Below are 27,268 nucleotides of genomic sequence, written 5' to 3' on the forward strand. Positions count from 1 at the left end.
AGCCGGTTTGATCCGGTTGCATCCGGTTTAATCCGGTCTGAACCGTTTTCATCCCGTCTGATCCGGTTTGATCCGGTTTGAACCGGTTTGAGCCGGTTTGAACCGGTTTCAGCTCCGTTTGATCCGGTTCCATCCGGTTTGATCCGGTCTGAAACCCGGTTTGATCCGGTTTGAACCGGTTGAGCCGGTTTGATCCGGTTTGAACCTGTTTGATCCGGTTTGATCCGGTTTGATCCGGTTTGATCCGGTTTGATCCGGTTTGATCCGGTTTGATCCGGTTTCATCCGGTTTGATCCGGTCTGAACCGGTTTCATCCGGTCTGATCCGGTTTGAACCGGTTTGAGCCGGTTTGAACCGGTTTCAGCTGGTTTGATCCGGTTCCATCCGGTTTCATCTGGTCTGAACCGGTTTGATCCGGTTTGAACCAGTTTGAGCCGGTTTGATCCGGTTCCATCCGGTTTAATCCGGTCTGAACCGTTTTCATCCAGTCTGATCCGGTTTGAACCGGTTTGATCCGGTTTGAGCCGGTTTGAGCCGGTTTGCCGGTTTTCATCCGGTTTGATCCGGTCTGAACCGGTTTCATCCGGTTTGAACCGGTTGACGGTTTTCCGGTTTGAACCCGGTTTGATCCGGTTTGATCCGGTTTTGACCGGTTTGATCCGGTTTGAACCGGTTTTCCGGTTTGATCCGGTTTGAACCGGTTTGATCCGGTTTGATCCGGTTTCATCCGGTTTGATCCGGTCTGACCGGTTTGATCCGGTTTCCGGTTTGATCCGGTTTGATCCGGTTTGAACCGGTTTGATCCGGTTTGATCCGGGATCCGGTTTGATCCGGTTTGATCCGGTTTGAACCGGTTTGAACCGGTTTGAACCGGTTTGATCCGGTTTGATCCGGTTCCATCCGGTTTGATCCGGTTCTGATCCGGTTTGAACCGGTTTGATCCGGTTTGTTTCCGGTTTGAACCGGTTTGAACCGGTTTGAACCGGTTTCAGCCGGTTTGATCCGGTTCCATCCGGTTTGATCCGGTCTGAACCGGTTTGATCCGGTTTGAAACCGGTTTGATCCCGGTTTGATCCGGTTTGATCCGGTTTGATCCGGTCTGAACCGGTTTGATCCGGTTTGATCCGGTTTGAACCGGTTTGATCCGGTTTGGTTTGAACCGGTTTGAGTTTCCGGTTTGAATCCGGTTTCCATCCGGTTTGATCCGGTTTGAATCCGGTTTGATCCGGTTTGATCCGGTTTGATCCGGTTTGAACCGGTTTCCGGTTTGAACCGGTTTGATCCGGTTTGAACCGGTTTGATCCGGTTTGATCCGGTTTGATCCGGTTTGATCCGGTTTGATCCGGTTTGATCCCGGTTTGATCCGGTTTGATCCGGTTTGATCCGGGTTCCGGTTTGAACCGGTTTGATCCGGTTTGATCCGGTTTCATCCGGTTTGATCCGGTTTGATCCGGTTTGATCCGGTTTGAACCGGTTTGATCCGGTTTGACCCGGTTTGATCCGGTTTGAACCGGTTTGATCCGGTTTGATCCGGTTTGATCCGGTTTGAACCGGTTTCATCCGGTTTGATCCGGTTTGATCCGGTTTGATCCGGTTTGATCCGGTTTGATCCGGTTTGATCCGGTTTGATCCGGTTTGATCCGGTTTGAATCCGGTTTGATCCGGTTTGATCCGGTTTGATCCGGTTTGATCCGTTTGAATCCGGTTTGATCCGGTTTGATCCGGTTTGATCCGGTTTGATCCGGTTTGATCCGGTTTGATCCGGTTTCCATCCGGTTTGATCCGGTTTGAACCGGTTTCATCCGGTTTGATCCGGTTTGATCCGGTTTGATCCGGTTTGATCCGGTTTTCCGGTTTGATCCGGTTTTGAACCGGTTTTCAGCCGGTTTGATCCGGTTCCATCCGGTTTGATTCTGATCCGGTTCTGATCCGGTTTGATCCGGTTTGAGCCGGTTTGATCCGGTTTGAACCGGTTTGAGCCGGTTTGATCCGGTTTCCATCCGGTTTATCCGGTCTGAACCGGTTTTTCATCCGGTTTGATCCGGTTTGAACCGGTTTGATCCGGTTTGAACCGGTTTGATCCGGTTTGATCCGGTTTGATCCGGTTTGATCCGGTTTGATCCGGTTTGATCCGGTTTGATCCGGTTTGATCCGGTTTGAACCGGTTTGATCCGGTTTGAATCCGGTTTGATCCGGTTTGAATCCGGTTTGATCCGGTTTGATCCGGTTTGAATCCGGTTTGATCCGGTTTGAACCGGTTTGATCCGGTTTGAACCGGTTTGAGCCGGTTTGATCCGGTTTCCATCCGGTTTGATCCGGTTTGAACCGGTTTGATCCGGTTTGATCCGGTTTGAACCGGTTTGAGCCGGTTTTTGATCCGGTTCCATCCGGTTTGATCCGGTTTGAACCGTTTGATCCGGTTGATCCGGTTTGAACCGGTTTGATCCGGTTTTTGAACCGGTTTCAGCCGGTTTGATCCGGTTCCATCCGGTTTGATCCGGTCTGAACCGGTTTCATCCGGTTTGAACCCGGTTTGAGCCGGTTGATCCGGTCCGGTTTGATCCGGTTTGAACCGGTTTCATCCGGTTTGATCCGGTTTCCATCCGGTTTGATCCGGTTTGAATCCGGTTTGATCCGGTTTGATCCGGTTTGATCCGGTTTGATCCGGTTTGATCCGGTTTGATCCGGTTTGATCCGGTTTGATCCGGTTTGATCCGGTTTGAACCGGTTTGATCCGGTTTGAACCGGTTTGATCCGGTTTGATCCGGTTTGAACCGGTTTCATCCGGTTTGATCCGGTTTGAACCGGTTTGATCCGGTTTGAACCGGTTTGAACCGGTTTGATCCGGTTTGATCCGGTTTGATCCGGTTTGATCCGGTTTGAACCGTTTTGATCCGGTTTGATCCGGTTTGATCCGGTTTGATCCGGTGAGCCGGTTTGATCCGGTTTGAACCGGTTTGATCCGGTTTGATCCGGTTTGATCCGGTTTGATCCGGTTTGATCCGGTTTTGATCCGGTTTGATCCGGTTTCATCCGGTTTGATCCGGTTTGAACCGGTTTGAATCCGGTTTGAACCGGTTTGAACCGGTTTCCGGTTTTGATCCGGTTTGAGCCGGTTTGATCCGGTTCCGGTTTTGATCCGGTTTGAATCCGGTTTGAATCCGGTTTGATCCGGTTGAATCCGGTTTGATCCGGTTTGACCGGTTTGATCCGGTTGAATCCGTTTGATCCGGTTTGATCCGGTTTGATCCGGTTTGATCCGGTTTGAACCGGTTTGATCCGGTTTGACCGGTTTGATCCGGTTTGATCCGGTTTGAACCGGTTTGAGCCGGTTTGATCCGGTTTCATCCGGTTTGATCCGGTTGATCCGGTTTGATCCGGTCTGAACCGGTTTGATCCGGTTTGATCCGGTTTGACCGGTTTGATCCGGTTTGATCCGGTTTGAACCGGTTTGATCCGGTTTGATCCGGTTCCATCCGGTTTGATCCGTTTGATCCGGTTTGATCCGGTTTGAACCGGTTTGATCCGGTTTGAACCGGTTTGATCCGGTTTGATCCGGTTCCATCCGGTTTGATCCGGTCTGAACCGTTTTCATCCGGTTCCGGTTTGATCCGGTTTGAACCGGTTTGAGCCGGTTTGAACCGGTTTCAGCCGGTTTGATCGGTTCCGGTTTCCATCCGGTTTGATCCGGTTCTGAACCGGTTTGATCCGGTTTGAACCGGTTTGAGCCGGTTTGATCCGGTTTGATCCGGTTTGATCCGGTTTGAATCCGGTTTGATCCGGTTTGATCGGTTTGATCCGGTTTGAATCCGGTTTGATCCGGTTTGATCCGGTTTGATCCGGTTTGATCCGTTTGTTTGATCCGGTTTGATCCGGTTTGAACCGGTTTGATCCGGTTTGATCCGGTTTGATCCGGTTTGATCCGGTTTCATCCGGTTTGATCCGGTTTGATCCGGTTTGCCGGTTTGATCCGGTTTGATCCGGTTTGATCCGGTTTGATCCGGTTTTCCGGTTTGATCCGGTTTGAATCCGGTTTGATCCGGTTTGATCCGGTTTGATCCGGTTTGATCCGGTTTGATCGGTTTGAACCGGTTTGATCCGGTTTGATCCGGTTTGATCCGGTTTGATCGGTTTGAACCGGTTTCATCCGGTTTGAACCGGTTCCGGTTTGAACCGGTTCCACCGGTTTGATCCGGTTTGATCCGGTTTGATCCGGTTTGAACCGGTTTGATCCGGTTTGATCCGGTTTGATCCGGTTTTGTTTCCGGTTTGATCCGGTTTGATCCGGTTGATCCATGAACCGGTTTGATCCGGTTTGACCGGTTTGATCCGGTTTGAACCGGTTTGAGCCGGTTTGATCCGTTTCCGGTTTGATCCGGTTTGATCCGGTTTGAACCGGTTTGAACCAGTTAGAGCCGGCTTCATCCGGTTTGATCCGGTTTGAACCGGTTTGAACCAGTTAGAGCCGGTTTCATCCGGTTTGATCCGGTTTGAACCGGTTCCATCCAGTTTGATCCGGTTTGATCCGGTTTGAACCGGTTTGATCCGGTTTGATCCGGTTTGATCCGGTTTGATCCGGTTTGATCCGGTTTGATCCGGTTTGATCCGGTTTGATCCGGTTTGATCCGGTTTGATCCGGTTTGATCCGGTTTGAACCGGTTTGATCCGGTTTGAACCCGGTTTGAGCCGGTTTGATCCGGTTCCATCCGGTTTGATCCGGTCTGAACCGGTTTGAATCCGGTTTGAACCGGTTTGATCCGGTTTGACCGGTTTGACCCGGTTTGATCCGGTTCCATCCGGTTTGATCCGGTCTGATCCGGTTTGATCCGGTTTGACCGGTTTGAAGCCGGTTTGATCCGGTTTGAACCGGTTTGATCCGGTTTGATCCGGTTTGATCCGGTTTGAATCCGGTTTGATCGGTTTGATCCGGTTTGATCCGGTTTGATCCGGTTTTGATCCGGTTTGATCCGGTTTGATCCGGTTTGATCCGGTTTGATCCGTTTGATCCGGTTTGATCCGGTTTGATCCGGTTTGATCCGGTTTTCGGTTTCCGGTTTCCGGTTTGATCCGGTTTGATCCGGTTTGATCCGGTTTGATCCGGTTGCATCCGGTTTGATCCGGTTCCATCCGATTTGAACCGGTTTGATCCGGTTTGATCCGGTTTCATCCGGTTTGATCCGGTTTGAGCCGGTTTGATCCGGTTCCATCCGGTTTGATCCGGTCTGAACCGGTTTCATCCGGTTTGAACCAGTTAGAGCCGGTTTGATCCGGTTTGAACCGGTTTGATCCGGTTTGAACCGGTTTCAGCCGGTTTGATCCGGTTCCATCCGGTTTGATCCGGTTTGATCCGGTTTGATCCGGTTTGATCCGGTTTGAACCGGTTTGAGCCGGTTTGATCCGGTTTGATCCGGTTTGATCCGGTTGAATCCGGTTTGATCCGGTTTGATCCGGTTTGATCCGGTTTGAACCGGTTTGAACCGGTTTGAACCGGTTTTAGCTGGTTTGATCCGGTTCCATCCGGTTTGATCCGGTCTGAACCGGTTTGATCCGGTTTGAACCGGTTTGAGCCGGTTTGAATCCGGTTTGATCCGTTTGATCCGGTTTGATCCGGTTTGATCCGGTTTGATCCGGTTTGAACCGGTTTGATCCGGTTTGATCCGGTTTGAACCGGTTTGATCCGGTTTGGTTTGATCCGGTTTGATCCGGTTTGATCCGGTTTGATCCGGTTTGATCCGGTTTGATCCGGTTTGATCTCCGGTTTGATCCGGTTTGATCCGGTTTTCCGGTTTGATCCGGTTTGATCCGGTTTGATCCGGTTTGATCCGGTTGAACCGGTTTGATCCGGTTTGAACCGGTTTGATCCGGTTTGATCCGGTTTGATCCGGTTTGATCCGGTCTGAACCGGTTTGATCCGGTTTAGACCGGTTTGATCCGGTTTTATCCGGTCTGATCCCGTTTGGACCTGTTTGATCCGGTTTCATCCGGTTTGATCTGGTTTGTACCGGTGTTGATCCGGTTTGATCCGGTTTGATCCGGTTTGATCCGGTCTGATCCGGTTTGGACCGGTTTGATCCGGTTTGATCCAGTTTGATCCGGTTTGGACCGGTTTGATCCGGTTTGACCGGTTTGATCCGGTTTTGAATCCGGTTTGATCCGGTTTGAACCGGTTTGATCCGGTTTGATCCGGTTTGATCCGGTTTGATCCGGTTTGATCCGGTTTGAACCGGTTTGATCCGGTTTGAACCGGTTTCAGCTGGTTTGATCCGGTTCCATCCGGTTTGATCCGGTCTGAACCGGTTGATCCGGTTTGAACCGGTTTGAGCCGGTTTGATCCGGTTTCCATCCGGTTTGATCCGGTCTGAACCGGTTTCATCCGGTCTGATCCGGTTTGATCCGGTTTGATCCGGTTTGATCCGGTTTCAGCCGGTTTGATCCGGTTCCATCCGGTTTGATCCGGTTTGAGCCGGTTTGATCCGGTTCGATCCGGTTTGAATCCGGTTTGATCCGGTTTGAACCGGTTTGATCCGGTTTGATCCGGTTTGATCCGGTTTCCATCCGGTTTGATCCGGTTTGAACCGGTTTGAATCCGGTTTGATCCGGTTTGAATCCGGTTTGATCCGGTTTGAACCGGTTTGATCCGGTTTGAACCGGTTTGATCCGGTTTGATCCGGTTGATCCGGTTTGATCCGGTTTGAACCGGTTTGATCCGGTTTGATCCGGTTTGAACCGTTTGTTTGATCCGGTTTTTGATCCGGTTTCCGGTTTGATCCGGTTTGAACCGGTTTGATCCGGTTTTTCCGGTTTGAACCGGTTTGAGCCGGTTTCCGGTTTGATCCGGTTTGATCCGGATCCGGTTTGATCCGGTTTGATCCGGTTTGATCCGGTTTGATCCGGTTTGATCCGGTTTGAGCCGGTTTGTTTGATCCGGTTCCATCCGGTTTGATCCGGTCTGAACCGGTTTGATCCGGTTTGATCCGGTTAGATCCGGTTTGATCCGGTTTGAACCGGTTTGAGCCGGTTTGAACCGGTTTCAGCCGGTTTGATCCGGTTCCATCCGGTTTGATCCGGTCTGAGCCGGTTTGATCCGGTTTGAACCGGTTTGAGCCGGTTTGATCCGGTTTCCATCCGGTTTGATCCGGTCTGAACCGGTTTCATCCGGTTTGAACCGGTTTGATCCGGTTTGAACCGGTTTGATCCGGTTTGATCCGGTTTGATCCGGTTTGATCCGGTTTGAACCGGTTTGATCCGGTTTGAACCGGTTTCATCCGGTTTGATCCGGTTTGATCCGGTTTGATCCGGTTTGATCCGGTTTGATCCGGTTTGAACCGGTTTGAGCCGGTTTGTTTGAATCCGGGTTCCGGTTTGATCCGGTTTGATCCGGTTTGAACCGGTTTGATCCGGTTTGATCCCGGTTTGATCCGGTTTGATCCGTTTGATCCGGTTTGAATCCGGTTTGATCCGGTTTGATCCGGTTTGATCCGGTTTGATCCGGTTTGATCCGGTTTGATCCGGTTTGATCCGGTTTGATCCGGTTTGAACCGGTTTGATCCGGTTGACCGGTTTGATCCGGTTTGAACCGGTTTGAACCGGTTTGATCCGGTTTGATCCGGTTTGAGCCGGTTTGATCCGGTTTGATCCGGTTTGATCCGGTTTGAACCGGTTTTCCGGTTTGATCCGGTTTGAACCGGTTTGATCCGGTTTGATCCGGTTTGAACCGGTTTGATCCGGTTTGAATCCGGTTTGATCCGGTTTGATCCGGTTTGATCCGGTTTGATCCGGTTTGATCCGGTTTGAACCGGTTCCATCCGGTTTGATCCGGTTTGAACCGGTTTGATCCGGTTTGATCCGGGTTGAACCGGTTTGATCCGGTTTGACCGGTTTGATCCGGTTTGAACCAGTTCCATCCGGTTTGATCCGGTTTGAGCCGGTTTGATCCGGTTTGATCCGGTTTGATCCGGTTTGAACCGGTTTGATCCGGTTTGATCCGGTTTGAGCCGGTTTGATCCGGTTTGATCCGGTTTGATCCGGTTTTGAACCGGTTTCATCCGGTTTGATCCGGTTTGAACCGGTTTGATCCGGTTTGAACCGGTTGAGCCGGTTTGACCGGTTTGATCCGGTTTGGTTTGATCCGGTTTGATCCGGTTTGATCCGGTTTGATCCGGTTTGATCCGGTTTGATCGGTTTGATCCGGTTTGAACCGGTTTGAGCCGGTTTGATCCGGTCTGAACCGGTTTGAGCCGGTTTGAACCGGTTTGATCCGGTTTGATCCGGTTTCCATCCGGTTTGATCCGGTTTGATCCGGTTTGATCCGGTTTGAACCGGTTTGAACCGGTTTGATCCGGTTTGAACCGGTTTTCCGGATCCGGTTTGACCGGTTTCCGGTTTCTGAACCGGTTTGATCCGGTTTGAACCGGTTTGATCCGGTTTGACCGGTTTGATCCGGTTTGATCCGGTTGATCCGGTTTGATCCGGTTTGATCCGGTTTGATCCGGTTTGATCCGTTTGTTTGATCCGGTTTGATCCGGTTTGATCCGGTTTGATCCGGTTTGAACCGGTTTGATCCGGTTTGATCCGGTTTGATCCGGTTTGATCCGGTTTGATCCGGTTTGAACCGGTTTGATCCGGTTTGAACCGGTTTGATCCGGTTTGATCCGGTTTCCATCCGGTTTGATCCGGTTCTGAACCGGTTTGATCCGGTTTGAACCGGTTTGAACCGGTTTGATCCGGTTCCATCCGGTTTGATCCGGTTTCCCGGTTTGATCCGGTTTGATCCGGTTTGATCCGGTTTGATCCGGTTTGAACCGGTTTGATCCGGTTTGAACCGGTTTGATCCGGTTTGGACCGGTTTGATCCGGTTTGATCCGGTCTGATCCGGTTTCCGGTTTGATCCGGTTTGATCCGGTTTGATCCGGTTTGAACCGGTTTGATCCGGTTTGACCGGTTTGATCCGGTTTGACCCGGTTTGATCCGGTTTGATCCGGTGATCCGGTTTGATCCGGTTTGAACCGGTTTGAGCCGGTTTGATCCGGTTTGATCCGGTTTGATCCGGTTTGAACCGGTTTGATCCGGTTTGAACCGGTTTGATCCGGTTTGAACCGGTTTCAGCCGGTTTGATCCGGTTCCATCCGGTTTGATCCGGTCTGAACCGGTTTGATCCGGTTTGAACCGGTTTGAGCCGGTTTGATCCGGTTTCCATCCGGTTTGATCCGGTTCCGGAATCCGGTTTGATCCGGTTTGATCCGGTTTGAACCGGTTTGATCCGGTTTGACCGGTTTGAACCGGTTTGATCCGGTTTGATCGGTTTTGATCCGGTTCCATCCGGTTTGATCCGGTCTGATCCGGTTTTTGATCCGGTTTGAACCGGTTTGATCCGGTTTGATCCGTTTTTGATCCGGTTTGAACCGGTTTGATCCGGTTTGATCCGGTTTCAGCCGGTTTGATCCGGTTGATCCGGTTTGATCCGGTTTGAACCGGTTTGAACCGGTTTGATCCGGTTTGAACCGTTTTCCGGTTTTTGAATCCGGTTTGATCCGGTTTGATCCGGTTTGATCCGGTTTGATCGGTTTGATCCGGTTTGATCCGGTTTGATCCGGTTTGATCCGGTTTGATCCGGTTTGATCCGGTTTGAACCGGTTTGATCCGGTTTGAACCGGTTTGAGCCGGTTTGATCCGGTTTGATCCGGTTTGATCCGGTTTGAACCGGTTTGATCCGGTTTGAACCGGTTTGAGCCGGTTTGAACCGGTTTGATCCGGTTTGATCCGTTTGATCCGGTTTGATCCGGTTTGATCCGGTTTGAACCGGTTTGATCCGGTTTGATCCGGTTTGATCCGGTTTTTTTTTCCGGTTTGATCCGGTTTGATCCGGTTTGATCCGGTTTGAACCGGTTTGATCCGGTTTGAACCGGTTTGATCCGGTTTGATCCGGTTTTCATCCGGTTTGATCCGGTTTGAACCGGTTTGATCCGGTTTGATCCGGTTTTGATCCGGTTCCGGTTTGATCCGGTTTGATCCGGTTCCAGCCGGTTTGATCCGGTTGAACCGGTTTGATCCGGTTTGAACCGGTTTGATCCGGTTTGATCCGGTTTGATCCGGTTTGATCCGGTTTGAACCGGTTTCCGGTTTGAAATCCGGTTTGAGCCGGTTTGATCCGGTTTGATCCGGTTTGATCCCTCCGGTTTGATCCGGTTTGATCCGGTTTGATCCGGTTTGATCCGGTTTGAATCCGGTTTGATCCGGTTTGATCCGGTTTGATCCGGTTTGATCCGGTTTGATCCGGTTTGATCCGGTTTGAATCCGGTTTGATCCGGTTTGATCCGGTTTGATCCGGTTTGATCCGGTTTGAACCGTTTGAGCCGGTTTGATCCGGTTCCATCCGGTTTGATCCGGTTTGAACCGGTTTGATCCGGTTTGAACCGGTTTTCCGGTTTGAACCGGTTTGAACCGGTTTGAACCGTTTGAGTTTGATCCGGTTTGATCCGGTTTGATCCGGTTCTGAACCGGTTTTCATCCGGTTTGATCCGGTTTGATCCGGTTTGACCGGTTTTGATCCGGTTTGATCCGGTTTTGAACCGGTTTGATCCGGTTGAACCGGTTTGATCCGGTTTGAACCGGTTTGATCCGGTTTGATTTGAACCGGTTTGATCCGGTTTGATCCGGTTTGATCCGGTTTGAACGATCCGGTTTGATCCGGTTTGATCCGGTTTGAACCGGTTTGATTTCCGGTTCCGGTTTGAATCCGGTTTGATCCGGTTTGATCCGGTTTGAATCCGGTTTGATCCGGTTTGATCCGGTTTGATCCGGTTTGATCCGGTTTCCATCCGGTTTGATCCGGTCTGAACCGGTTTGATCCGGTTTGAACCGGTTTGAGCCGGTTTGATCCGGACTGAACCGGTTCCATCCGGTTTGATCCGGTTCCATCCGATTTGATCCGGTCTGAACCGGTTTCATCCGGTCTGAACCGGTTTGATACGGTTTGAACCCGTTTGAGCCGGTTTGATCCGGTTCCATCCGGTTTGAACCGGGTTTGATCCGGTTTGATCCGGTTTGAACCGGTTTGATCCGGTTTGATCCGGTTTCCGGTTTGAACCGGTTTGAGCCGGTTTGAACCGGTTTCAGCTGGTTTGATCCGGTTCCATCCGGTTTGATCCGGTCTGAACCGGTTTGATCCGGTTTGAACCGGTTTGAGCCGGTTTGATCCGGTTTGATCCGGTTTGAACCGGTTTGATCCGGTTTGAACCGGTTTGAATCCGGTTTGAACCGGTTTGATCCGGTTTGATCCGGTTTGATCCGGTTTGATCCGGTTTGACCGGTTTGATCCGGTTTGATCCGGTTTGATCCGGTTTGATCCGGTTCCATCCGGTTTGATCCGGTCTGAACCGGTTTGATCCGGTTTGAACCGTTTTGATCCGGTTTGATCCGGTTTGATCCGGTTTGATCCGGATCCGGTTTGATCCGGTTTGAATCCGGTTTGATCCGGTTTGATCCGGTTTGATCCGGTTTGATCCGGTTTGAACCGGTTTGAACCGGTTTCAGCCGGTTTGATCGGTTTGATCCGGTTTGATCCGGTTTGATCCGGTTCCATCCGGTTTGATCCGGTCTGAACCGGTTTGATCCGGTTTGAACCAGTTTGAGCCGGTTTGATCCGGTTCCATCCGGTTTGATCCGGTCTGAACCGGTTTCATCGGGTCTGATCCGGTTTGAACCGGTTTGAGCCGTTTGATTGTTTGATCCGGTTGATCCGGTTTGAATCCGGTTTGATCCGGTTGATCCGGTTTGAGCCGGTTTGAATCCGGTTTGATCCGGTTTGATCCGGTTTGATCCGGTTTGATCCGGTTTGAACCGGTTTGATCCGGTTTGATCCGGTTTGAACCGGTTTGAACCGGTTTGATCCGGTTTCCGGTTTGATCCGGTTTGATCCGGTTTGATCCGGTTTGATCCGGTTTGAACCGGTTTGATCCGGTCTGAACCGGTTTGATCCGGTTTGATCCGGTTTGATCCGGTTTGAACCGGTTTGATCCGGTTTGATCCGGTTTGATCCGGTTTGATCCGGTTGATCCGGTTTGATCCGGTTTGATCCGGTTTGAACCGGTTTGATCCGTTTGATCCGGTCTGATCCGGTTTGATCCGGTTTGATCCGGTTTGATCCGGTTTGATCCGGTTTGAACCGGTTTGATCCGGTTTGATCCGGTTTCATCCGGTTTGATCCGTCTGATCCGGTTTGATCCGGTGAACCGGTTTGATCCGGTTTGATCCGGTTTGATCCGGTTTGATCCGGTTTCCGGTTTGATCCGGTTTGATCCGGTTTGATCCGGTTTGATCCGGTTTGATCCGGTTTGATCCGGTTGATCCGGTTTGATCCGGTTTGATCCGGTTTGATCCGGTTGATCCGGTTTGATCCGGTTTGAACCGGTTTGATCCGGTTTGAATCCGGTTTGATCCGGTTTGATCCGGTTTGATCCGGTTTGATCCGGTTTGATCCGGTTTGATCCGGTTTGATCCGGTCTGATCCGGTTTGAACCGGTTTGAGATCCGGTTTGATCCGGTTTGATCCGGTTTGATCCGGTTTTGATGATCCGGTTTGATCCGGTTTGAATCCGGTTTGATCCGGTTTGAACTGGTTGATCCGGTTTGATCCGGTTTGATCCGGTTTGATCCGGTTTGATCCGGTTTGATCCGGTTTGATCCGGTTTGATCCGGTTTGAACCGGTTTGATCGGGTTTGATCCGGTTTGATCCGGTTTGATCCGGTTTGATCCGGTTTGATCCGGTTTCTGATCCGGTCTGATCCGGTTTGAACCGGTTTGAACCGGTCTGAACCGGTTTGATCCGGTTTGATCCGGTTTGATCCGGTTTGATCCGGTTTGATCCGGTTTGATCCGGTTTGATCCGGTTTGATCCGGTTTGATCCGGTTTCCGGTTTGATCCGGTCTGATCCGGTTTTTGATCCGGTTTGATCCGGTTTGATCCGGTTTGATCCGGTCTGATCCGGTTTGATCCGGTTTGATCCGGTTTGATCCGGTTCTGATCCGGTTTGATCCGGTTGATCCGGTCTGATCCGGTTTGATCCGGTTTGAACCGGTCTGATCCGGTTTGATCCGGTTTGATCCGGTCTGATCCGGTTTGAATCCGGTCTGATCCGGTTTGATCGGGTTTGATCCGGTCTGATCCGGTTTGATCCGGTTTGAACCGGTTTGATCCGGTTTGATCCGGTTGATCCGGTCTGATCCGGTTTGATCCGGTCGGTTGATCCCGTTTGATCCGGTTTGATCCGGTCTGATCCGGTTTGATCCGGTTTGATCCGGTTTGATCTGAACCGGTTTGAACCGGTCCGGTTTGATCCGGTTGATCCGGTTTGATCCGGTTTGATCCGGTTTGATCCGGTTTGATCCGGTTTGATCCGGTCTGAACCGGTCAAAACCGGTTTTTGAACCGGTCTGATCCGGTTTGATCCGGTTCTGATCCGGTTTGATCCGGTTGATCCGGTTTTTGATCCGGTTTGATCCGGTTTGATCCGGTTTGATCCGGTTTGAGCCGGTCAAAACCGGTTTGAACCGGTTTGATCCGGTTTGATCCGGTTTGATCCGGTTTGATCCGGTTGATCCGGTTTGATCCGGTCTGATCCGGTTTGATCGGTTTGATCCGGTTTGATCCGGTTTGATCCGGTTCTGATCGGTTTGATCCGGTCTGATCCGGTTTGATCCGGTTTGACCCGGTCAAAACCGGTTTGATCGGTTTGATCCGGTCTGATCCGGTTTGATCCGGTTTGAACCGGTTTGATCCGTTTGATCCGGTTTGATCCGGTTGAACCGGGTTTGAACCGGTTGATCCGGTTTGATCCGGTTTGATCCGGTCTGATCCGGTTTGATCCGGTCTGATCCGGTTTGATCCGGTCTGATCCGGAACCGGTCTGATCCGGTTGATCCGGTTGATCCGGTTTGATCCGGTTTGATCCGGTTTGATCCCGGTCTGATCCGGTTTTCTGATCCGGTTTGATCCGGTTTGATCCGGTCTGATCCGGTTGATCCGGTCTGATCCGGTTTCAATCCGGTTGATCCGGTTTGATCCGGTTTGATCCGGTTGATCCGGTTTGATCCGGTTTGATCGGTTTGATCGGTTGATCCGGTCTGATCCGGTTTGATCCGGTTTGATCCGGTTGATCCGGTCTGATCCGGTTTGATCCGGTTTGAACCGGTTTGATCCGGTTGATCCGGTTTGATCCGGTCTGATCCGGTTTGATCCGGTTTGATCCGGTTTGATCCGGTTTGATCCGGTCTGATCCGGTCTGATCCGGTCTGATCCGGTCTGATCCGGTTTGATCCGGTTTGATCCCGTTTGATCCGGTCTGATCCGTTTGTTTGATCCGGTTTGATCCGGTCTGATCCGGTTGATCCGGTTGAAATCCGGTTGATCCGGTTTGATCGGTTTGATCGGTCTTCTGATCCGTTTGAGCCCGGTTTGATCCGGTTTGATCCGGTTTGATCCGGTTTGATCCGGTTTGATCCGGTTTGATCCGGTTTGATCCGGTTTGATCCGGTCTGATCCGGTCAAAACGGTTTGATCCGGTTTGATCCCGTTTGATCGGTGATCCGGTTTGAATCCGGTTTGAACCGGTCAAAATCTGGTTTGATACCACCACCTGGCCAGCCCCCCGGCTTTTGATCCGGTTTGATCCATCCAGTCTGATCGGTCAAAATCGGTTTGATCCGGTCAAAATCGGTTCCATCAGGTCTGATCTGGTTTGATCTGGTCAAAACTGGTTCGATCCAGCCGCCACCACCTGGCCGCCCCCCTGGCTTCTGGGAGCCCCATCGCCGGGGGGTCAGGCACCCCCCAAGATCGGGCTCCCAGCCGCCAACCCCGGCCCGCCCCCTAGCTTCTGGGAGCCCCATCGCCGAGGGTGCAGGCACCCCCCGCAATCGGGCTCCCAGCTGCCACCCCCGGCCCGCCCCCCTGGCTTCTGGGAGCCTTGTGGACTCACAGCCTCTTTCTGATATTGTGAGTAATATCATCTCCCCATCTGAAAATTTTCATCTCCTTCTCAGACGATTGTACACCCCCAGTGTGCACATCCTCAGAGGGAGTAACCCCCTCTGTATTAGGAGTCATATCAGCCTCTTCCTCCCTGAATATTCAGAACAGTATCCCAGCGTTGTTTCTACTTCCAGTGGTACTGATTGTCATATCCTCCTCTCCCAAGCAGAAGTTCGAAACACTATTATGGGGGGTGTACACCGTCTGTGATATAGAAATTAACATTGTCCTCTCCCCGGTGGATATCAGGAACAAGTCTATTAATCATTAATATTAGTAATTATATTAATATTAATAATAATTATTGATATTAATGATCACAATAAAGAGAGTAAAAATGAATACTGGTTTAAAATGTTAATGATTTGTAACAATAATTATTAGTAGTATCACTATTAATAAGAATATTATATTAGCAATTAATGTGACTTAAATCAATACCCAGTGATGCTGGGAATCAAATAATAATTAGTATTAGGAACTAATATTATTTGATGACATTAATATTAATAATTAATTGAAAGCATGCATAATCATGTATTTAAAATCATTATCCGTAATTAATAATGGTATCCTATAAATTTTTAGTATCATTCATAATTATTAAAATCGATCATTGATGATTAATAATCATATTATTGTTCCTAATTCCACAGGAAGTGTAAACCTACTTGTGATGCTGTTCTTAATATCCAGGGACGGAAAGCAGGATTTTAGTTTTTTTTTTTTTTTTTTTTTTTTTTTTTTTTGAGATGGAGTCTCGCTCTGTCGGCCAGGCTGGAGTGCAGTGGCCGGATCTCAGCTCACTGCAAGCTCCACCTCCCGGGTTCACGACATTCTCCTGCCTCAGCAGCCTCCCGAGTAGCTGGGACTACAGGCGCCCGCCACCTCGCCTGTCTAGTTTTTTTGTATTTTTTAGTAGAGACGGGGTTTCCCCATATTAGCCAGGATGGTCTCGATCTCCTGACCTCGTGATCCGCCCGTCTCGGCCTCCCAAAGTGCTGGGATTACAGGCTTGAGCCACCGTGCCCGGCCGGATTTTAGTTTTAATATCACAGTAGGTGTACGCTCACCACGTGATGCTGATCCTAATATAAAGCGGGGTAGAGTATCACATGACTCCAAACATAGCAATGAATGGATAGCTACCCGGTAATATTGCTCCTAATATTCCCGGAAGAAGCCTATGCTGTTAGTCCGAATATGGCACTGAGGGTACAGCTCTTCTGAGATACTGTTCCTAGTATGCGGAGGGGGAGAGGATGATAATAATTCGCAGGCTGTGTGCTCCCGCCCAGTGATATTGTAATTACTATCCTGGGAGGGAGAGGATGATATTGCACTCTGTACAGCAGGAGGCGTACACCCAGTCTGGGATATTGTTCCTAATATCCATGGAGGAGACAGGCTGATATTACTCGCAATGTGGCACAGGGTGGACATTCACCCTGTTTCATCCTTCTCAATATTCCAAGGCCGAGAGACTGATATTAATCTCAGTATCACAGACACTGTACAACCCCTTGTGATACTCTTCCAAATATCCAGATCAGGTTCCCAGCAGCCACCCCCAGCCGGCCCCCCTGGCTTCTGGGAGCCCCGTCGCCGGGGGTGCAGGCATGACCCCCTATCAGGCTCCCAGCCGCCACCCCCCCCAGCCCGCCCCCCCCCCCGCCTTCTGGGAGCCCCGTCGCCGGGGGTGCAGGCACGCCCCCCGATCGGGCTCCCAGCCGCCACCCCCGGCCCACCCCCCGGCTTCTGGGAGCCCCATTGCCGGGGGTGCAGGCACCCCCCGTGATCGGGCTCCCAGCCGCCACCCCCGGCCCGCCCCCCCGGCTTCTGGGAGCCCCGTCGCTGGGGGTGAATGTCCCCTTTGTCCTTATCAGCATGTAGCTAGCAATATTGTGACATTTTTACTGCAGAGTGAATGATGACTGGGGCATCTTAAGAGGAGTTGTAGGGTGTTTCTTTCTGCATAGGTACCTCTTCTCCCTCCTACCCGCAATTGACAAGTGCCCATCCACTCCAGCATTAGAGATGCTACTAATATGTGAATTTTTGGTGGTCCCTCCAGGTGAGCCTTCCCAGACTTTCCCTTTTCCAGGAGCTCAACCTCCTGTTCATGTCTAGCTGTCTATCTACTCTAACAGAGCCTACTATCCTGTGTCTTTCCCAAAAATAGTGAGGGAACAATGAATTGGAAACCATAGCAAATGATATACATGTAGATGAAAACTTTACAACTTACACAAATAATCACTCAAAATCATCCTTACACTAAAAATGCAAGACTATACAATTTCTAGAAGAAACTATAGAAGAAAAGCTATGTGCCTTTGGGTTTGGTAATGAATTTTAACAAATGGCAAAAAAGGTTGATATACCCAGAAGAAACAACAATGTGAATTTCTTAATATTTATAAATATTTAAAGTTTATACTCTGGAAAATACCTTGTGAAGGGAACAAAAAGACATGTCACATATTGAAAGAAAATATTTGCAAAATACAGATCTGAGAAAGACTTTGTATTCAAAATACATACAAAATTCTTAAAACTGAACAATAAGTTAAACAGCCCAATTAAAAATGCACACAGATCTGAACGAACACCTCACCAAAGATGATCTACAGAAGGCAAGTAAACATACCAAAAGATGCTCAACATAGTACATAACTGAAAACCACAATGAGATAGCACAGCTGGTCTATACCTCTTACAACTGCTAAACTCTTTAAAAAATGACAAATTGCTGGAGGAAAAACAAGAACTCTTTTCATTGCTGGTGGGACACTGTGTATAAGACCAAAATATGCCACCCTAAAATATAATGGCAGGAAACCAGAATATGCCACCCAAAAATATGTCCCTTTGGCTTAAGAATTATTCCAAGCTGATTATTTTGAAAAAAAAAAAAAAAAAAAAAAAAAAGCCAACAAAGGAAGTTCTGAAAACAGAGTAGAAGTTACCCTTGTGTAAGGAAAATTTACATCTATAAAGGAAATCCCCATTTAAAAGCTACCTCTCTCTCTCAGCACCAAGAAGAGAAGGGTAACTAAATCACTAAAGAGTTTTATCAATAAGGTATACACGTTTTTAAAACTTTTCTGTTTTTCTCATTTTAATCTGTTGTTTGTTACAGAGGGTCCTATCTAAGAATTCCAAAAACACAGAAAATTGTTTGTCCTCCCCTATTACAAGTTGGGCAGTTTTTTCCAAAGCTAAACAACTCTCACCTTACAATCCAAAAATCACATTCCTAAGTATTTTGACAACTACTTTGATGTTATTTCTAAATAAAAGCTACCATGCAGTTATTTACAGAAGCTCTATTCATAATGACCAAAGGAAAAAAAGAATCAGAAAGTCTTATAGTAGATGACTGTGTGGGAATCCACTCAGACATCATCAAGAGTTGTTATAAAGATTATTTAAACGAAAACATTTGAGATACTGAAGATAAAGGAAGAAATCTTACCAGAACTTACTTTATCCAATTAAAGCAGAGCTCCCAGAAAAATACAGCTGCCATTAACTCCATCCAAGGAGTTTCTTGCAAATTCAGCTGCCATGAAGACAGTGTACTCTTTCCCATTAGCATTGATAAATGAAAATGAAATCCTAAGCTCCCAACTGACTGAACAGACCAACTCTTGGCTGAGGGAACCCCAGAGTAACTTTCAAAACTGAGTTCTCAGCTTGGCCAGGATGGGATGATGGGGGTCAGATACACCGCGTTATTCCCCCTCGTTTGCTAACCATGATGAGGCTTTCTTCCCTAAGGATTAAACAGAAACCAGCCCTTTCAAAGGTGCCACCACTGATATCAACCTCTCCTTTCTTGCCTAATAAGAGACCACCCATGATGGAGAGGTTCTGGCCTGTGTACAGAGGATGCACAGAGCGAGTTTTCATGTCCTCTGCTTCACCTTTTAATGTCAGAGGGCTGAAAACTCTACCCTGGGATCGTGCTAACACTGCCATCTTTTGTACATGGGACCCATGAAGAAGCAAGAAACTCAATTGCACAAGCATGCATTTCTCCTTTCATAAATATTCATGACTCCTCCTAGAGTTTATTAAATATATGTTTTTGCCAATTCCACTCAGCATAAATTACTATTTCCTTTACATCTCCCTTGAAGCATCTGTTTCGGGCTTCTGGCTGGAGGCTATGCTTCCCAGTCTGTGAGAAGGACAATCCTGCAGGCTGCAACTCTTTATAGGAAATAAATCTCTCATTGGGTGTGGTGGCTCATGCCTGTGATCCCAGCACTTTGGGATGCCAAGGCAGGTGGATCACCTGAGGTCAGGTGTTTGAGACCAGCCTGGCCAACATGATGAAACCCTGTCTCTACTAAAAATACAAAAAATTAGTCAGGCTTGGTGGTGGGCATCTGTAATCCCAGCTAATTGGGAGGCTGAGGCAGGAGAATCGCTTGAACCCAGAAGGTGGAGGTTGTAGTGAGCCGAGATCGCACCATTGCACTCCAGCCTCGGTAACAAGAGTGAAAAAAAAAAAAAAAAAAAAAAAAAAAAAAAAAAAAAAAAAAAAAAAAAAAAAAAAAAAAAAACCATAAAAATAAAGAAATGTCTCCTTTCCAAATTTATGAAATTGTCATTTTGTTAATCATTTTGGATGCTGAAGAACTTGTAATCCAATGAGTAGAAATGTTGGTAGCCCATTTATGGCTGTCAACCTGCCAATTCTCAGGAGTTTGTATGATCCTAAATCTGAAAGAATCTCATCCCCTTAGGATTCTTGTCTCCTTTTCTGTTGCCTTTGCCCACTGGCTCTGCCAACAGGGGTCTTTCTTTCTCCTTGGCTATCTTTGGATAGGGGGGCTCCATCTTCTGTACCACCTTAAGGAATGCCTTTTGCATGCATGGCTAAGTCATTGAAAAGCCTACAGTTTCAGTAACATTTTGAGTGAGTACTCTGTGAAGCTGGGTTGGAATCTCAGGCTTCTTTGTCTGGAAGGTAACTCTTGGGATACAAGTTTCTTATCCTAGCTTTGGTTTTGAGGCCTCTGTGTTCTCCTCTTGGGTTGGAAGTTATTCCTGGCTTTTTGTTTCATGGTGTCTCTGTGATCTTGATCTTGCTCTTTTCATGGGAACTTCTCAGTTGACTAAATTCTCCCTTCTCAAACCTCTGCTGACTATGTGTTCCACCAATATGGAGCTAATTCTGTCTACTTCCTTTCCTGTTTGCATGACTTTACTAAGAATAAGAATTATTTAGAACTTAAATGGCTCCTTTGAGAAAATTTTTATCTTCCAAACTGCCTCCTTTTAGATCTTTCCCTTCCCATTTGAGTCTCTCAACTCCCTACAATCACTGAAACTTTAGGCACCCTGCTCCATGCCTTGGAGGCTCTCAACATGCTCAAGAATCTGCAAAAGCACACCTGGGGCTGAAAAATAAAACAGAAAAAAAAAATTATTTCTCAGCCTCTGTAAGATTGTATGTCAAAACAAAAGAAAATCTTACAAATCTCCAAAATTATTAGCGAGAAAAAAGCTTTAGCCCTCATATGAAGAAGGTAAAAACTTGTTCCGTTTTCCAGAAACACAGTTATAATACAAATAAAAAATGGGGCAAAGACAAAAACCAAGTCTTCTGTATAAACTAGTAAATTTTGTATTATTGTAATCACATTAGTCAGGGTTCTCCAGAAAGACAGAATCAATGTGATATATGTAGATAGATAGATGAGAGAAGACTCATTAGGGGAATTGGTTCACATAATTATGGAGGCTGAGAAGTTCCACGATAGCCTATCGCCAAGTTGGAGAACTAGGAAAGCGTAGCATGGCTCAGTCCAGGTCAAAAGGACTCAGAATGAGGGAAGCCAATGGTGTAACTCTCATTCTGAGGCCAAAGGCCTGAGACCCTAAAGTTCTGATGTCAAGGGCAGGAGAAGAAGGATGTTTCCATTTCAGAAGGAGATAATTCCCCTTTCCTCTTCCTTTTTGTTCTATCTGGGTTCTCAACCAATTGGATGGTGCCTGTATTCATCCATTTATACACTGCTATGAAGAAATACCCGAGTCTGAGCAATTTATAAAGAACAAAGAGGTTTAATGCGCTGACAGTTCCACATGGCTGGAGGGGCCTCACAACCATGGTGGAAGGGGAAGCAAAGACGTCCTTCTTCACATGGCAGCAACAAGGAGAAGTGCTGAGCCAAATGGGAAAAGCTCCTTATAAAAACATCAGATCATGAGAACTCACTCACTATCATGAGAACAGCATGGCAGTAACCACCACCATGATTCAATCACCTCCAACTGGGTCCCTCCCACGACATGTAGGAATTATAAGAACTACAATTCAAGATGAGATCTGAGTGGGGACACAGCAAAACCATATCTGTGCCCATCTACATTGGGTCAGGGTTATCTCAGTGTCTTCCAGAAATACCCTCACACATATGCCCAGAAATTGTGTTTTACCAGCTGTGTGTCTCTTAATCCAATCAAGTAGATGTCTAAAATTAACCATCAGAATATTTATGCCTGATTCATGCCTGAAATTTCAGGATGAAAGCTATGAAATCTCTATTTGTGTTTGTATGTCTATTAATGTGTGTTATGTATATGTGATATTTTCTTAACTCAGGTTAGGGTTGCAAAATTCATTTATAAAATTCTTTAAAAGTGTTCTATTCTAACTTGGCTTGGAAAAACATAAGCATTTATAAATAAATATTCACCAAACTCCTAGAAATATAGGAACTGGTCAAATGTTTTTTAAGTTAACACGATTTGGATAAAACTTAGTTAAATAAGGTTAATATAATATTTTTGGTGTAATAAAACAACTATGTCTTCAAAGTTACCACTATCGAATATAAAACAAACATAAATTCCTATTCTGCTTGAGTTCTACTCAAATAAGCTAATATATTATACTTACTAGAAACGTAAAATCTTAAAGCTTTTAAATTTGATTCTAATTAAGTTGTCATTCTTATGAAAAACATTATTTCTTTTTTATGGTGAAAAGATATACATATATTTAGAGTTAGTCAGTTGGACTCGGTTTAGATGATCCCAATTTTGTTGCAACATCCAAAGCATCATAATCAGGAGCGAGTCGAACATATGCCTTCTTCTCTTTATCAGGTCGAATCAGGATGTTGACTGTGGCCACATCCATGTCCCAGAGCTTCTTCACAGCCTGTTTAATCTGGTGCTTGTTGGCTTTAACATCCACAATGAACACAAGTATGTTGTTTTCTTCTATCTTCTTCATGGCCGACTCAGTGGTCAGCGGAAACTTGATGATAGCATAGTGGTCAAGCTTGTTTCTCCTGGGGGTGATCTTCCGAGGATATATGGGCTGCCTCCGGAGTCGCAGTGTCTTGGGCCACCTCAAGGTGAATGACATGCGGATCTTCTTTCTGTATGTTGCTGTGGACACCTTTCAACACTGCCTTCTTGGCCTTTAAAGCTTTGGCTTTGGCTTTGGCTTTAGGAGGGGCAGGAACTTCCTTCTTCACTTTCGGTGCCATCTTGTGAAAAGCGAAAAACATTATTTCAAAAATAATTTGTTTACTGTAAATCTGCTTAATAGTAGTTTCCAAAATACTTTTGGTAATTTTTAATCTTAAAGTTAAGCTAAGTAAAAGATTTGCATTAAATATCTAGACCATTTATAAATAAGATACAATACTAAAACATTAATTACTGAACATAAATAATTAAAGTTTATATAATTTTCGCTTCTTATTTTTACAGAAAGACTAAAGATATTTTGGACCATTAATAAACATGTTTTTGTCTACCACAATGAGAAATTGTACGATGAGGAAACACATCCATGTAGATGTTGGGAGATGGTATACTCATACATTTTCTAACCTACTATGGAATGCTAATATATGACAGTTTATAACTGTTTACTTGTTAGTTTTCTCTGGAAAATAAAAGATTACTAAGTATTAAAATTATAATCAATATGTGTAAATAAAACTACTAGAAGCAATAGAATAACTAGAAACAACTCTATGCAAAGCATGCAAGAAAAGTAGGGCATGATTCACAAGTAAAGTAGGATGTATTTTTTATAAGGAATACCTTACAAAAAATACAAATAAAAAGAGATATCTAACCTTCCCTGTGTTATATTTGTATCAGTAAAATGTTGTTTTCACAAATTATATAAAATTCCTGGAAATTTGTCAATGTCCTCCTTATCCATGCTATGTGCCAGTATAGAGTTATGAGTCATAATTCCAATTATTATTTTAAATGTTGTGCCGGGTGCAGTGGCTTATGCCTGTAATCCCAGCACTTTGGGAGGCCGAGGTGGGTGGATCACAAGGTCAGGAGATCAAGACCATCCTGGCTAACATGGTGAAACCCCATCTCTACTAAAAATACAAAAAATTAGCTGGGCGTGGTGGCGGACACCTGTAGTCACAGCTACTCGGGAGGCTGAGGGAGGAGCATGGCGTGAACCTGGGAGGCGGAGCTTGCAGTGTGCTGAGATCATGCCATTGTACTCAAGCCTGGGTGACAGAGCGAGACTCTGTTTCTAAATAAATAAATAAATGTTGTATGCCACAGAAAAAATCAAATATCCTTGTCAACTGTGGTATAATCACAGCCATTTCATACTCTTTGTCATTTAGATATTATTTCCCCCTGATGCTTTCCTGAAAGCTCCTGCGATCAGCTACAGGTCAGAATGTTCATCTCCGATACAGGACTCCCTCTGAGACTCATGGAAAAGAGTATGACAGGTACTCTGGTTAAAGACTTCTGATGATATTGCTTAAATAACTTTAAGACCATACACTTGACTCAGTGAAGATCTCCAGAAGCCTGGTGGAGAAATTGATGGGGTCATGAGACTGCTAACCCAAGATCCAGCAAGACTGGAATTGATTACGTGGCACTGAATGAACTGATGAAAATTGATTATAATTTTATAGCTTTTTAGAGCATTGCTGGTTCTTTAATGTTCTAGTTTCTGAATTTAAGAAATCTCTTTCTCTTAATTTAACTGTAACTTACAACAATTTGGTAGATTATACTTTTGTAAACAGAAATGAAGCGTTTACATTTTTTTCCCTGCCTAATCTCTCCAGAATTTTGAAATTCTTACTGAATACTCTTTTTTTCATGATGATATAGTTATTAGCAAAAGTCCAGTAAGAATCTGTTCACCTTATAACAGGACATAATTGGAAAATTTGGTTATATTATCAAGATTTTTACTGGAACATCATATTTTAGAAGTGTACCTAAGATCAGTTATGACCAGCAATTTTAAGGAAGTAAGGTTGACTATTGTGGAGACAATGCTTACAAAGCACTGTGAGAAATGGGAAAGTTCTTCTTCAAAGATTGTAAAAAGTCACAATTTCTTACTATAAGATTGCTATCCACTATTTGTGTGTGTGTGTGTGTGTGTGTGTGTGTGTGTTCCAAATCAGTTGTCCTAGCTTGCTCTGGCATGCCTGGACAGAACTAGACAAGCCCCAGCCCATACTGTATGCCATTCCTTATTTGGAGATGCTTCCTTAACTATCCCTGGCAACTTCCTTTTCTTTCTTTGTTCTATTCCCCTTACCTAATTAAGAAAGTTTTAAACTAATAGCCAATTGGGTAAAGTGTAAAATGTGAGGTCCTATTCCAGCCAATGGTAACTGGACACAGCAGTAGGGTAGACACATCAGGTTATAAGTAACTCTGTCTCCTTTGTTCGGTGTGCTCTTGTGGCTGGACAGCTATTGAGTAGCACCCTTTCTGCAGAAAGTAAAGCTCGCCTTGCTAAGAGATTATTTGTTCCCATGTTAAATTTTTTTTTTTTTTTTTTAGAACACCAAAAACTTCGTTCCCAACAGCACTCTGAGAAAAGTCAGCCTGATACTTACATACAGGGTTCACAGCCTTACAGGTTAGTAAAGAAGGTCATTTCCTGGTAGGCCCAGGAATTTAGGGATATTTGGGGGGACTCAAGAAAAGAGGAATTCACACAAAGCTATAAGGACTGCAGCTGAAATTTGATAGTATGTTCTTAGCTTGGCTTTTAGCCTGAATGAGGCCTTTAAAAGTCAAATCTGAGATTCTGTATGAAAACTTCCAGCAAAGAAACTTGAAAGCACCTATGTGGTCGTCTCCTGTTCTTGCTGCACTTACGTAAATAATCAAGCAAAATCTAACAAAACTATACTTAAATTTAAAACAAGAATAGTCTTACTTTGATTATGGTCAAAAATGATGGTTACTACAGAGAATAATTTTATGTTTCAATGGAAAACTATAACTTGGCCGGGCATGGTGGCACATGCCTATAATTCCAGCACTTTGGGAGGCCAGGAGTTCTAGATCAGCCTAGGCAACATGTTGGAAACCCCGTCTCTACCAAAAATATAAAAATTAGATGGGCACGATGATATGTGCCTGTAGTCCCAGCTAATCAGGAGGCTGAGGAGGGAGGATCACTTGCACCAAGGAGGTAGAGGTTACAGTGAGCCGAGATTGTTGCACCTTTGCACTCCAGCCTGGGTGACAGAGCCAGACCCCGTCTTGAAAAAAAAATTTTTTTTTAAGGAAAGCTATAGTTATTGTGGGTTATCAGATTCTAGTCTTGTTTCTTGTTTTTGGGCTATTTTTACCTCTTTGTAAACTGGATCGTGCCATCTGATGAATTTTGTCCCACAATAATACTTGTGGAATAAGAAGCCAAGTATTGTCTCTCCTACTAATGTATCTATTGTCAGTTAATTTGAAGGTCTCCAACCCTGGAACAAAGTTAGAAGAGGTAGGTTTTGCTCCCCAAAATGCATAACCAAACTGTGGTACATTCATGCAATGGAATACTATTTAGCCATAGAAAGGAACAAGCTATCAACTCACACAAAGACATGAGTGATCTTGTATGCACATTGCTAAGTGGAAGAAGACAGTCTGAGGAGAATACACACAGTGTGACCTCATTTAATGAGACACTGCAGAAAGCAAACTACACAGATGGGAAACCATTGGCTCCATGGGGTGGGGGTTTCAAGCATTTCATATGATACTTTAATAGTGGGATACCTACCACAATGCACTGGTCAAAATATGCAGAATTTTACAACCAAATGGGTAAATCAAACTCTATTCAAATTAAATAAAATTACTCAGGATGTGGAGTATCCCAGGACAGAATACATCATGTGAAAAATAATTTAACTATGCTACAAATTACTGTGGTTTGGATGTGGTTTGTCCCTGCAAAAACTCGTGTTGAAATTTGACCCCCAATGTGGCAGTGCGGGGCAGTGGGGCCTAGTGGAAGGTGTTTGGGTCATGGGGACGGATCCTTCATGAATAGATTAATGTTCTCCATGGGGATGAGTGAGTTCTGCTCTCACAGGAATGGATTAATTCCTGCAGGAGTAGGTAGTTAACAAGAGTCTGGGTTCCTTGGCTTCCCTCTTGCTTTCGTTCTTGCTATGTGATCTCTGGTGCACCCCTTGCTCCCCTTCCACTTTCCACCATGAGGTGAAAAAGACTGAGACTCCACCAGATGCAACTGCCCAATCTCAGACATTCCAGCCACCAGTATTGTGAGCCAAAAGGACCTTTTTTATTTATAAATTACCCAGCCTCAGGTATTCTGTTACAGAAGCACAAAACAGACTAAGACACAAATGTAGGAAAAAACTCACTGAAGGTGTAGGGAAAATGGTGTTGACCTAAGTCACTTTGAAAATTAATAGAATCCGTATGCTGAAGGCAAACAAACTATACTTCATCACTGGATTCTATTTTATAAAATTCTTTCCAACAGAAGCAATTGTGAACAATTGTAAAACCACAGTATCTGTATCTGGAATAAAACAATGACTTACATAAGTCGCAGATGGTAGTAACCAGGTTTCTCACTGTTGAAGTGGGAGGTTACAAATTAGCAAGGGGAGAAGGCTAGAATGATTCATGTGCTATTAGATCAGAGGTGGAGACATGAACGTAAACTTATGTTTAGTTTAATATAGATACACACAGTTCTACATAGAAAACTTTATAATTAGGTGTGTATAGGTAGGTTACACACACACATATACTTCCTAGCATTGCTAATGAGGAACAAGTGCTCATTCAACAATGTGCTCATTCGGCAGCCAGATGTAAGTTTTCCTATCATTCTGAAAGGAATGAGGCTCTTTGAAGAAATGTCTGATACTAGAACTGGGACAGTAAATATAGGAGTCGGGATAATCTTGAAGTATCAGAAAGTA

The 27,268-nt window shown here is 46.1% G+C and overlaps 1 pseudogene; it reads right to left on the minus strand.

The window, feature by feature from the left end:
• Positions 1–22,002: 22,002 nt before the first annotated feature.
• On the minus strand, positions 22,003–22,679 carry LOC126947310 (60S ribosomal protein L23a-like; annotated as a pseudogene).
• Positions 22,680–27,268: the final 4,589 nt, after the last annotated feature.

This window comes from Macaca thibetana, unplaced genomic scaffold, assembly GCF_024542745.1.
Source record: "Macaca thibetana thibetana isolate TM-01 unplaced genomic scaffold, ASM2454274v1 unplaced_scaffolds113, whole genome shotgun sequence".
Classification (NCBI taxonomy): domain Eukaryota; kingdom Metazoa; phylum Chordata; class Mammalia; order Primates; family Cercopithecidae; genus Macaca; species Macaca thibetana.